Genomic DNA, 12,522 nt, shown 5'->3' with positions numbered 1-12,522 from the left:
AGGGTACCTGTGTTTAGATGTTTCTTAAAGTGTCAATTCAGTGCATTAAATTTCCATTAATATTTTTTTTTAATTTATGAGTTCCCATCATCCTGGCATAAGTATTTCCAGTCCTGTGGCCAGGCTGTGATGCTGAGTCTGTTAGTCTCATCCATGAATCTGTGACAGCTCCTTCCAACAAGTGTGGCATTTGGCAGAGAGAAGGAAATGCAGTCCAGGAAATCATCCTCATTTATGAACTGCTGCCTCCTTAAGGGAAGAGTTGTTTCTGTTTTCTCCTTCCATCATGTCTGTGATAGAAGCCTGCACATAGTCCTGCTATACCAGCCTGCTTGCACGACTACAGTACGATACAAATCCCACTTTTTGGACGAGGCCACAGGAAACGCTGGATTGCCTTGCGGCTGTTGCTGCTGACTGTAGTGTGAGACTGCCAGGTTTCAACAGAGCAACTGCTCAGCTTCTTTAACACCAAGATAATAGAGACAGGTTTCAAACACAAGTCATTCAGCCAAAGCATCATCCCTGCATTGCTGTTCTGAAAAGTGAGGCGAGGCAAGCCAGGAATTTGAATCAAGGTGCAAAGGGTTGAAGTCTGTCCCTCTTTTCCTGGATGAAGCTGAAGCAGCAACATCCCTAAGGAATCAGTGTTCAGTAGCACAACCAGAGCTACCCAACAGAACAGAATATCATAAATACCATGCATAGATGGCTGGAGCCTTACTACTGCAACTCTGCTTCTGCAAGGATCAAAGCATTCTGAAATTGATCAAATGAATAATTAATAACCATTGCCTGTACCCCACCAGCATGAAATTTCTCATTTAATTGTAATCGAAGTTTGCTTTTCTAAAACCAGAGTTTTTATTAACTTTACTGGAAAATCCTAATGTTCTAAAGGTCCAATGCTATTTACATTTTGGTTTTCATGACATCCTGAAAGGGTTTGTTCTCTTCATTGTTTACCTCACAGAGGTGAATTACACAGCAGCAGCAATCTGCGGGATGCACAACCATACACGTGGCAGTCAGAAATCCAACAGCTGCCGAGCAACTTGGCCTAGCAGCACATCCATGAAAGACTGCAAGTACAGTATGTCAGCAGAAGCTACAGGAGGACATACACGAGACCAGAAAGCAAGACAGCGATGTCTTGAGCTATCTCAGACATGGATTCCCTTCACAAGCCATGTTGGTTTTCATCTCTTCAGATATGGTCTTTACTTTTCCTTTACATGCCCTCCTTCTGTAGAGGCAGAATTAGCAACTAGTACTCACAGCTGGACCCTGCTCTCTGGCCCTCCCCCAGGGTCCCTGGCTGTAACACTCTCCACCACCAGCCAAACAAGATTAGATGCAACTCTCCAGAACCCATCAAAGAAACAAAAACTCAGCCAGAAGAAATCAAAACAAGCCATGAACCAAGAGGTTATTCCAGAAGTCTCTATGGACAGGCCTGGATTATTTTAATAGCTTTGTTGGCTTAAACAGAGTTCACAGTTTGGCAGTTCGGAGTTCTGCCCTCCCAGAGGAAGCCCATAGAGACCTTGTTCTCATATTTTCATTACTTTTTTTCTTTGATCCAAGGACAGAGGCATCTAGCTGATAAGAAAACTTAAATTCTAATAAATCTGTGAACTTAGTGTTTCCTAACATGGTCCTTGAAGTATCTGTGCTGGGAATATGGCAACTTCATATTATATCACAGTGACCATCAGTAACACAGCTGACCTAAAAATTAATCTACTCTTAATATTATTATAGCAACATAAAAATGAGTTCTAGCACTAATCACACATCCTCAGAGCTTATGACCTTTAAGAATTAAATTATTTGAAAGAATATAGAAAAAATGGAGGAAGTAGAAATATCTGCTTTCCCAATTGAAACAATCTCCAAGTAATTTGTTATGTGAAGGGCAATTCACAACTTACATAAGAAAAAAATTTAAAAGAATTGAGCACTTTCCTGAAACAGTCCAATACCTAACCTTAAGGGTCTATTACAGTAAGCAAATTATGTCAGTGACAAACACAGCGAGTGAACACATTGCCAGGGTCTGAGCAAGGGCAGATCTACCACAAAGCACTAAAGCAGCATTCCCGAGGGCTGCAACCTTCCACCTGCGTTAACTCCAGGAATCTGAGACCCCAGCAGAGTACTGCAGGTGGGAAACTGCTCTGACTGTGAGAAGAGAACTTAGGGCAATAGTAATGAAGTTTTAATGACTTGCCCAGCACTGCTGAAAAGGAGACCGACTGTCTGTATGTGTTTGTATTCCACTGAAGGCACACAGTACATTATGTGGCACATTAGACTTAAAAGCACCCAGTGTATGTAATGAACTATGAGGCAGTGTTTATTGTACAATTTTACTAATAAACCATCTTAGATTTAAATAATAATAATTTTGCATACAAGGCATACAGTAAAAATGAAATATGCATTCCAGGTGCCTGGAGCAAAGCATACCTTCCCTAACAGGAGGCTTACAGGGAGCAGCTGGCTGAAGGCTTACCAGCTATGCAGAAGAATGAGGATAGGGGAACAACATGCCCCTAGCTCCTCCTGCCATTTCAGCCACCCTTGTGCTGGGAGCTCAGGACTGTAAATATTACAAGTATGAGAGTCACTTAGGGGACTTAGCTGGCAGCCAATGATCACTCTTTTTTGTACATCTACTGCTAAATGTAGCCAGAGACAAGCAGAAGCTGAAAAAACACATGAGAACTCTGAGATGGTGAAGTGACAGTATATTGATTTTGGTTCCATTAATTGGGAAATCGCTGAAATATTCAATCAAACCCATCAGGAACAAAAACCAGAATTTTGCAGCACTGCTCCATGTGCTTTAGGGTCTTAATGACTTCTGTATTAGTATAGTGTAACATTATAATTTGCTACAATTATGTAATTACAGCAATATTACAAAATATTATAATGCATAAAATTAGTATAATAATGTTGCATAATTATAATTTGCAATATAATACATAAACTGATTTGTATACTATGCAAAACTACATTATAATGTTACATTCTGGCACTTCCCATTCTCCAATTGCAAATTGCCACTTAAAGCATTCACTTAAATCCCTATCCACAGCTCCCTTGTGCTTTACAGCCTACCTTAATTTCTTGTCTATCTTCATCACATAGTTTCTGCCTAATCTGGCTTGCTCCCTGGCATGTGTTCCACCACTGTTTTTGCCTTGGCACATGTGGTATTCAAATCTGGTCCTGGTAGATTATAAACCATTTTGAATGAATGCAGAACTGTTCAAGAACATAATCACAAAGCTCCATAAAAATAAAGCTTCTCCAACACTCGGGGCCCAGCTTTGTCTCTTTCGCTAACTAGAAAATAATTATCTTTTGGAACTATTAGTGGAGCATAGAAACATCCTTTAGTTTGACTAATACACTGTAAATTAGCATATCTGCATACTGATTGTTGAGCATATCTGGAACCAATGGATCCGCCACAGTCTGTAGCAGTTGCCTTATAGCTCTATTAATCATGATAGCAATGGAGCCTTGGCCTGGATCACCCAGGGACCTGCAGCCTCCTTTCCAGCTTTGCTGTCCACTTTGCACACTCCTCGCCAATCTTTCAGAGGGAACAATCATGTCCCTTTCTTTTTTCCATATTAATTTAGCAGTAATAAATAATTGCATAGTTGGTTTGTGCTTTGAAAACTTAAATCCGAATAAATCATCTGTATAACTAATGCCTATAGATTTTGTTCTGGTTTTAGTTACCTTTAAAAATACGGTTATTTCATGTTCCCCCTTGAATTTGCATAGGATTATCTATGTAAATAAGGAAGAAAATCCCAGAGGTAACCAGAAATTTTACAAGAACTTTTTTCATGGGTGGTTGAAAGACTTTACTTTTTGATGAGAAATTTCACTATTTCTAGGAAATTATAATAAAACCCAAAGTTTTGGGTACAAAAAATGGGAAATTGGGGTTTCCTGCCACACAAAATTGGATTTGTACCTTGGGTGGCTGAATCCTCTCTGGATTAGAAGCTGCCACCAGAATACACCTGTCATCAAGCACGACCAAGGACTCCTCTGGTGCTTGAGGCAAAGAATTGGACAGAAGTTGTACCATCCAGCCACAAAAAGAACAAGCCAGGTACCTTTCCAATAGCATTCTCAATGTTCTAGACGTTTTCCGTTTTAATTTTAACACAGAAATATTATTTTACACAGAATTTTTAATTCTGCATGTCTCAAAAGCCTTTTCTTTCTCCCACCTGCTCCAGTGGTGAAGATAAAGCTTCTCCAAGCTGAAGATAAAGCAGAGAGCTCAGCACCTCAGAGAGCCAAACAAAGCATCAACTCTGATCATAAATGATTCAGCATTTGACCAAAGGGCACAGCTGAAAAGACTAACTTTCAACTTATCTCTGTTTAATTTAATTTACTTTCAATGGCTTTCTATTGGTCTCAGTTAATACAGTCTACTTGGCATTTTTGTGAAGTAAGTCTTTCTAGGTTTCTCCCCTCCTCCACCATTTATAGCCTATTCATTGGAAGAGAAAAGGAACAAACAAAAAGCTCTTCAATTAATCCAGAAGGTATCTTTCAAGCCCCATTAACTCCTCTTCCCTCTGTTTATTCATGTAACGTTCTATAAAGTTTGGCCTACATTTTTGTGACTGGATCCCATCTTTCAAGGGAGACCTCTCCAAAGGCTGTTTGTGTTTCAGTACAGGAGCAGAGCTGCCTTGCCCTCTGTTCACTTGGGGAAGCCCCGTGCTTGGCTCATCACCTTGGGCAACCTGTGCTGATGAGATGCACGATTCTGATTTCTGCCCTCAAATACTTTAAAGAAGCCAAATTATTAAACACCACCAAACATCCATCCTGTGACAAAAGAATATCCCTGAGAATACACTTAGCTGAGTAGGTTAATTCATCAGACACTCGGGGAAAATTTTGGCCGTTGTGGTAAGGCATTATTAGTGATTAGTAGGTAAATATTACTATTGATGGTGCAATTTATAAATATTTAATATTTCGGTTCCTATCTCCTTACCGTAGCCTGGCTGGCTGCTCTCCCGCGACCCAAACGCTTGTCATTCCCGTTCCCTTTAGGAATAGAGGAGCGGCCGGGATGGCGCGGCCCGCGGGCTCCCCCTGGTGCCTTCGCTCCGGCGCTGCCCGGGCAGCTGGACCGGGAGCGGGGCAGGTTCGGCGGCAGCTACAGGACATCAAAAACCTTCGTGTCCCGGCCGCAGCTCGCCCGCGCTCAGCGTGAACGGTACAGGGAAGCGCAAAGATGCAGCTTCACAAACACGGAGAAACGGTCTGTAACGAGAAAAACAAGTTCGCAAGCTTAGAGCAAGAACTAAACTGCCTTCAAGGTACTTAAAATGGAAAGAAAACCCCCAAATTCTTTCTAGATTGAGGCATTAGAAGTCCTCAAACTGCTAACTGAAAAACAGCTTCTCTGACAAATGCTGAGGGGCTTTGGCTACGGCACCACAGAGCAAAAACGCCCAAGTCAGGCAACCTTCAAAGCACAATTAAAACAAACAAACATTCAGAAACCCACAAAACAAACCAATCTTTTAATAAACCCCACAGTTTTGACTAAAGAAAATGGGAAAATGGGATTTTCTCCATACTGCATTGGCTGTGTGGCTGAACCTCCCCTCTTAATCAGGAGCTGCCAGAATACACGTGTCATCAAGGACTTCTCTGGTGTTTGGGTCAAATAACCAGACATGGGTAATGCCTTCCAGCCATGAAAATACTCTAGAATGTGGCACGAGAAATGTACTTCAGGAAATAACTTTCAAACAAATAATTGAAAGACTACTCCTCTGACAGCTGCTGGGTTCTTTGGCTACAGCACACTGTGTCAGGGCTGGGAAAAGACGGGAAAAGACAGAAAAGCCTGGAACTCCAGGTACAGTGGGACTGGGAAGCAGCTGCCACAGAGAGCCAATGCTGATGGTAAGTGGAAATGCTGACTGCATTTGCCTTCTGCCTGGAGCTGATGGATGTGTTCTCTTACCTGGATGACCAGGGTTAAAAGAGAGCCCACAGCCCCATGAGGAGCGGGGCTAGAAGGGCCCTGTCCGGAGACACATGAAGGATGTAATATAAAAATTGCTCTTCTCCATCTCCCTAAGGGCGCCTTACTGACTACCATTTGGGGAAGTTGCAAATCAGCTTTGGGAATATTTTTCCTGCCATAATTACATGCAGCTGTGTTTTTAGCACCTCCATTAAGTACATATTACCTCCTTAAATCCCCTGAGAGCCTTTTTAACAGATTGTTATAAGAGCTTTTTTTCATCCTTTATTTTTTCTTTAATTAGCTGTTACTCACACAAATTGGGCTAATACCAAATGAAAACAATATTTTCATGGAATTCACCACAGGCAATCTAAAGCACCTTTTCTACATTATTTCTGTGCAACTGGGGCTGTGTTGTCCTTATTCCCAGTTGTTTTATCACCTGATATTCACTCCCAAACCATGAAAGGGTTTTGGTTTTCTGGAGCCAGTCGTTTTCTCTGATGTCAAAATACTTCTTGTTGAAAAGATGCAGTGGTATATACACTGCTGGTTAATATGGGTTGTTTGTGGGGTTTTTCCCCCTAAAACAAGGACTGGGTCGTGCTCAGTGTGTTCAGAACTGAGAGGTCTCCACTGCAAGAGGAGATGGGCAGGAGATCAACGTCATGTCATCCCTTTCTAACAATTAAGGCTAGTCCCATAAAGCCTCATATTAAATCTCGACTGTGGGTTAGGAGTGGTGTAAAGCTGCTCTAAGGATCAGCAAGCCAGTTACCTCACGAGTCAGCAAATTTTAACAAGCTTTTGACAAAGCCTTGCTATTGCTAACAGCACACTGACTGCCACAGTTCAAAGGCAGGGCCAGCAGCAGGGGCTGTAACACCAAAGGGTGAGCCACAGCAGCTGCACCAGGTCTGGACACGGGAGAAGGAGGTGAGAAGCCCTCGCAGGGGCTCTGTGTGCAGTGGAGCCACTGCACAGCTGCACCCTGAGCATCGCGGCTGGCCACCAGTGCACGCAGCAGGGATCTGTGCAACACTGCTCAAGCTCCTGCCACCCCCAGCTGTATTCCAGAGAGCTATCCCAGCCCTCGATGTGTGATGGGAACTGGATCTATGGTTAGCAGATATTTGGCTTCATTTTGAGGGGATTGAAACTACTGAAAACCAACAACAATCCCTGTGCATAACAACATCCTTTGCAGCTCTGCTTGCAGACCAAAAGAGACAGAATTGGACAAGACTAGCATTTTAACCATGGGAATTATGCAATAATACATACTGTGTTTCTGCTCTCATATTTCTCTCTACCTCTAGTTCCTTTACCACCTCAGAATATCTTTTTTGGTGAACTGATGTCTCAAATCTTCCAATTTCTGCACAGCAAGTGACATTTACTTTATAGGAAAGCCTGGAAACAAACTTGGCTTACACTGAAATGACCCAAAATCTCCAAATTAACCTTAAAGAGAGTTGAGGAGAGTTCTGAAGTAATGCCTACTCTGATATCGGGGAACCAAACATGGAAGAAGTTGCCCGTGGAAGAGTCAGACAGCTCCTGACTAAGCTGAAATAAAAAAGGAAAGCACATAGAAGGTAGAAACAGACACAGGCTACCCAAGATGAATATAGAAACAGACAATTTTAGTAGATATAAACAGTAATAATCTGGGTTAGATGAGACATCAGGTAACTGTATCAGTGTGTCCCCTTTAAGGTCTTGTGAGGTTTTATTTCTTGTTTAATGTAGTAAATTCTGCGAGTTTTCTCTTTATTGACTTTATCTGAGCAACAGAGTAGGGAGGGAGGTGTTGTTTGCCTCCCTTGGGGTCAAGTGGAAAGCTTGTGACAAGAGTCAGTGCTGACGTCTTGGGCTTCACACAGTGTATGTGCCATCAGGAGGATCCTCCTTCAGTCCGATACAGCCAGGCTCAAGGAGTCTCTCTTTCAACAAAACATAAAAATCAACCTTTTTTGTTAACTGGAGACAACAGATTGTCACAGGAGTGCAGTTCAGTGGGACTATCTTTGGAGTAACAGAGGGGATAGCTCCTTCAGGATCCACTGCCAAGCAAAGCAGTCTCTCATTGGAATGAGCCCAACTCGGACACCGTGAAGTGCAGAATTCCTCTTTGTTGTGCACAGCTTTGCACGAGGTCCTGACACTTTTCCCTAAATTTCACCAATGCACCCCAGAACCGTAACTGAGGGAGATAAATAAAGCATTGGGTCAGTTAACTTGTTCTTCTAGAGCCAATGCTGTTCCACATTAGACTTGCAGCAGCTTTAGTGGAGCCACTTGCTAAAAGAGGGGGAAAGAAATGTCTTTGTAAAATGCATATAAGGGCAATTGTATGGCCTCTTTGATGAAGAAATGGGATCTTCATCCATTAAATGAAATATGATAAATTATGTTAATGTCTATACACTATTTTTCTTATTCATGTACTAGTATTTAACTCATTAAGTGTGATTATATATTTTCCTTCACAAACCACATTGTTTTTCAAAATATAAAGACTATCACTTCTTATGTCCCCTAAACCACAGAAAACAGGTTCCTCTGCGTTAATCTTCTTGTATGTTCAGGTAAAATTTCTATTACATTCAGGTCACAAATGTGAAAGACAAACTATAGCAAAATGACAAATTATTTAAATATCAAAAGGGGAAAATGTAATGGATTGAAAATAAAGTCTTACATAGGTTTTTAAATTAGGATCTTATCAAAGAAAAGTGTTTCCTGTGTCTAGGACTTTGCAGAACAAAACTCATCAGGCTCTATCTAAAACTGAACACACACCATTACTTGCAAAGTTCAAATGTGACTCAAGTGTGACTTGAGTGTTCAAATGTGACTCAAGTGTTCAAGTGTGACTCGAAGCTCAGTGCTGTGACTGGACATCTGATTCCCAGGCAGACTCTTATGACTACTTATGTGAGCAGTTTTAACACCAAAATATTCTCCCTCACAAGTCTGTGGCCTCGTACGCCTCTGAGAACTATGCATGTCCTTAATATTATGGGACCACGGCTAAGGGACATTCGCTTTGGTTTCTGCTGTGATGTAGGGACAGCCTCTGTGCTGGCACCAGCATCACCAAAAACTGGAGGTGTGCATAGCCTGACTTGACTGGCTGGATGTCACTACTGCTGGGGACATCTGCCAGTAAGAAGGAGGCATGATCCACCTGTGCCCCTCATTAAGGCCAGAACACACCTTACACATAGGCCTTTCTCTTGCCACCATTGTCTGGAGCAATCATCTGCTTCAGCTCCATGAATGTTTAAGACTAGTATGGTTTAAAAGAGGCCCTTGGGGTTTTTTAATGAGTCGTGGAAAAAATGAAGTTGTGATGATGGACGTGCCACTGGAGTCATGCTTATTGCACTGTACCGTTCTTTCCTCTACAACTGTATGCAAATTCTTCAGTGGGTTTTGCTGGGATCTGATGTAGGCTTTTGTTCTCTGATGTTTAGGGAAATTCCCAAATTAAAATTATTCCAGTACCAGTTTCATAATTCCATGAAAAGTTTCATAAAATGCCATTCATGTCACTCCCTGGAACCATCCTCGCAATTGCAGAATATCTGGTTACAGTAGAAAGAGGAAATGGCTTGTTAAAATACACATCTTTAAAAGACATACAAATTATTGTAACACCTAATTTACAGTAATGTAAATATTCTAAAATTCTTGTTACATTACATGTTTTATACAATAGTATACATATAATTAATGAATATAGTGTATATATAATGTATTAGGTACTCATCTGTTGACCTGACCTGCTTTCGAGGGAGGTGCATTGGCTTCTGGGAGCCTGGGTCAGGAATGTTGCTGAGAATCTGCCAACCTTGATCAAATCCACAGATTATTACCCACTGTTAATGCTCCATGTGGAAGCTGATAACATGGTGGGCAGCACCTCCCCTTCTAAGACAGGCTGAGAAAGTTGGGGCTGTTCAGCTTGGAGAAAAGAAGATTGCGTGGAGACCTCATAGCAACCTTCCAGTATCTGAAGGGGGCCTACAGGGAAGCTAGAGAGGGGACTCCTGGTCAGGAACTTGTAGTGACAGGACAGGGTGCAAATTGAAAGAGGGCAAATTCAGGTTAAATATTAGGATTAATTTTTCTCATATGAGGGTGGTGGGGCACTGGAACAGGTTGTCCAGAGAAGTTGTGGATGCCCCAACTCCTGCAGTGTTCAAAGCTAGGCTGGATAAAGCCTGAGCTACCTGGTCTGGTGAGAGGTGTCCCTGCCCATGGCAGTGGGGGTTGGGACTACATGATCTTTAAGGCCCATTTTAACCACTTAACATTCTATGACTTTATGATATAATAAGATCTCTGATTAGAAAATACCTGGAAAATACCTGGCGTGTTTGAAGAGGTGGTAGCCATTCTGCTCCTCTGCTGGTGTTATGGTCCTGTAGCAGCAGAGCTCAGCCAGGATAAGAGCACCAGAAAAAGGTCCTGCAAAAGCCCATGCAGACAGTGGCAAAAAAAAAGCTCCAAAGCACACACACGATGCAGATCAGGTGCTGGAAACAGCAGAGGAACAGGGTCACGGCATCATGACGTTGCCACACAGGGAAATGTCTTTAGTACCAGCACACACCAAGTCCAGTATCTGCTTCACATCTCCACACTAGGCGACGTTTTTGCACTGATGCAGGCAGAAACTGTTCCTGTAAAAAAGGCTGATCTGTAAAAATCATGTCTCAGAAGGGAAATTCAACAAGTCACATATTCACCAGACTAGAAAACTTATCTCAATGTATTATGCCACCATACAAAATAGAGGAAAAAGCACTTTAAAACTATTTTTTTGTGATCAAATGTATTGAGAAAATTAAAAAGGCATAAAATTTAGGACAGCAAAAGTTCTTGGAAAGAAATCCAGTTATGAGTGGGAGAGTCTTAGAGATGGCATAGTCTGTCAAATCAGTCTGTAACTGCAGCAATTAAGTATGTGACAAGATACTGAGCATTTTTTAAAATCCTTATAGAATAAGAGATCTTAACAAAAACAAAACACCAGGCAGAAATTGGGGGGTTTTTCCCTTAGGTTGACTTGTGGTTTTATTTCACTATTCCTTTCTTGAACTAATTGCAGAATTCATCACCACGTAACTTGCTTTCATTTTCTTTTATGAGCATCCAAGTGAAACAGGATATCCATCTTTCAGAATTTTTGCCCTACCTTTTGCAATACCATTCATTTGTGCGTGGTAAGAGCAAAAACATTTAGCAAATCCCACTGTGGTTAAAGGAAATTTGCAGCTTTACTATTGCAGTAGAATAAAGCTTTTGTTGAGCCGCAAGATTGACTAATGTGGGACACTTCCTACTTCCCCTTACTTTGATGTCATCTGTTTAAGAGACGTGCAGCAGAAATAATAACTGTATTTTGGTGTTTATTTTTCTACTTTGCCACGACACTGACTTTTAACGGGAGGAGATTTAAAGAGCACACAAACCTGTTGGAGATGCCTTTGAATCCCCTGCCATCAGCAGACTACCCCAGTGCCAATCACAGAAAGAAAAAGATCTGCCTTCACCCTGTTATGGTGAATAGTGATTTTCCTTTTAAAACAAATTTCTGACAGTTAAGTGTCTGTGCTGCATTGTCATTGGAAACAAAAACTACCTTAAAATGGTGACAAAAGATCATAAAACAAACTGATTTTGTTAAGGAGATTTTTTTAATCACACATAATATGCTATGACAAGAAGAGTATACATGACAATTTCTTGATAGTTTGCTCTCCAAAATTTTAGTTTTACTTTGAAATTAAAGAAGTCATCAAAAGAGAACTAAAGGGCCTGTTTGTTCTAGGAAAATACATGATGGTGAGATGGTAACCAGGGAAGTAAAGACCGACTCTGTAAGGTGAAAGTTGAGTAACTATGACTTTTTGAGCTAGATTGTTTCTGCTTTTACAATTTTCAGTTTCCTAGCTCTTCAACTTCACTAGCTGGTTAACTTTTGGACTCAAAGAAAAGATGAATCAACATCTCTGTCCCCTCAGCATGAGATCTTGCAGAGCCTAGTCTCAGAGTCACCCAAAAGATCTTCCACTACATGGGGAAAATCTCGACCAACCTGCTCCATAGGGTTAAAGTAGGAATTTTTTTTTATAAGGATGAATTTGAATGGAAATACCAATTTTTTCATATACATTAAAAAGGAAATGAAAACCAGTATTACTGGTGTTTTAAAAAAGGAGCTGCCAACTGTTTTGAAAGAATTTTATTTACTTGAAAAGGAATTTTGATTCAAGTGAAATCACCTATGTGCCCTTTAAAAAGTACTTTGTAGAGATGCTGTCCACATCATCCACATCAAGATCATGTCTACTCTCTGTGGTATTACATACCACTTAAATAAAAATGGGTTAGAAGTGTATCAGCAGGCCTGTGTGAGGCTGACTTCTCCTGGGTTTAGACATTGTGAGGTTGCCTTTATCTGCAGG

This window comes from Corvus kubaryi, unplaced genomic scaffold, assembly GCF_017639235.1.
Source record: "Corvus kubaryi isolate FWS band 111438036 unplaced genomic scaffold, C.kubaryi_AGA036_p1.0 37398, whole genome shotgun sequence".
NCBI lineage: Eukaryota > Metazoa > Chordata > Aves > Passeriformes > Corvidae > Corvus > Corvus kubaryi.
Note: the sequence above shows the minus strand (reverse complement) of the source record.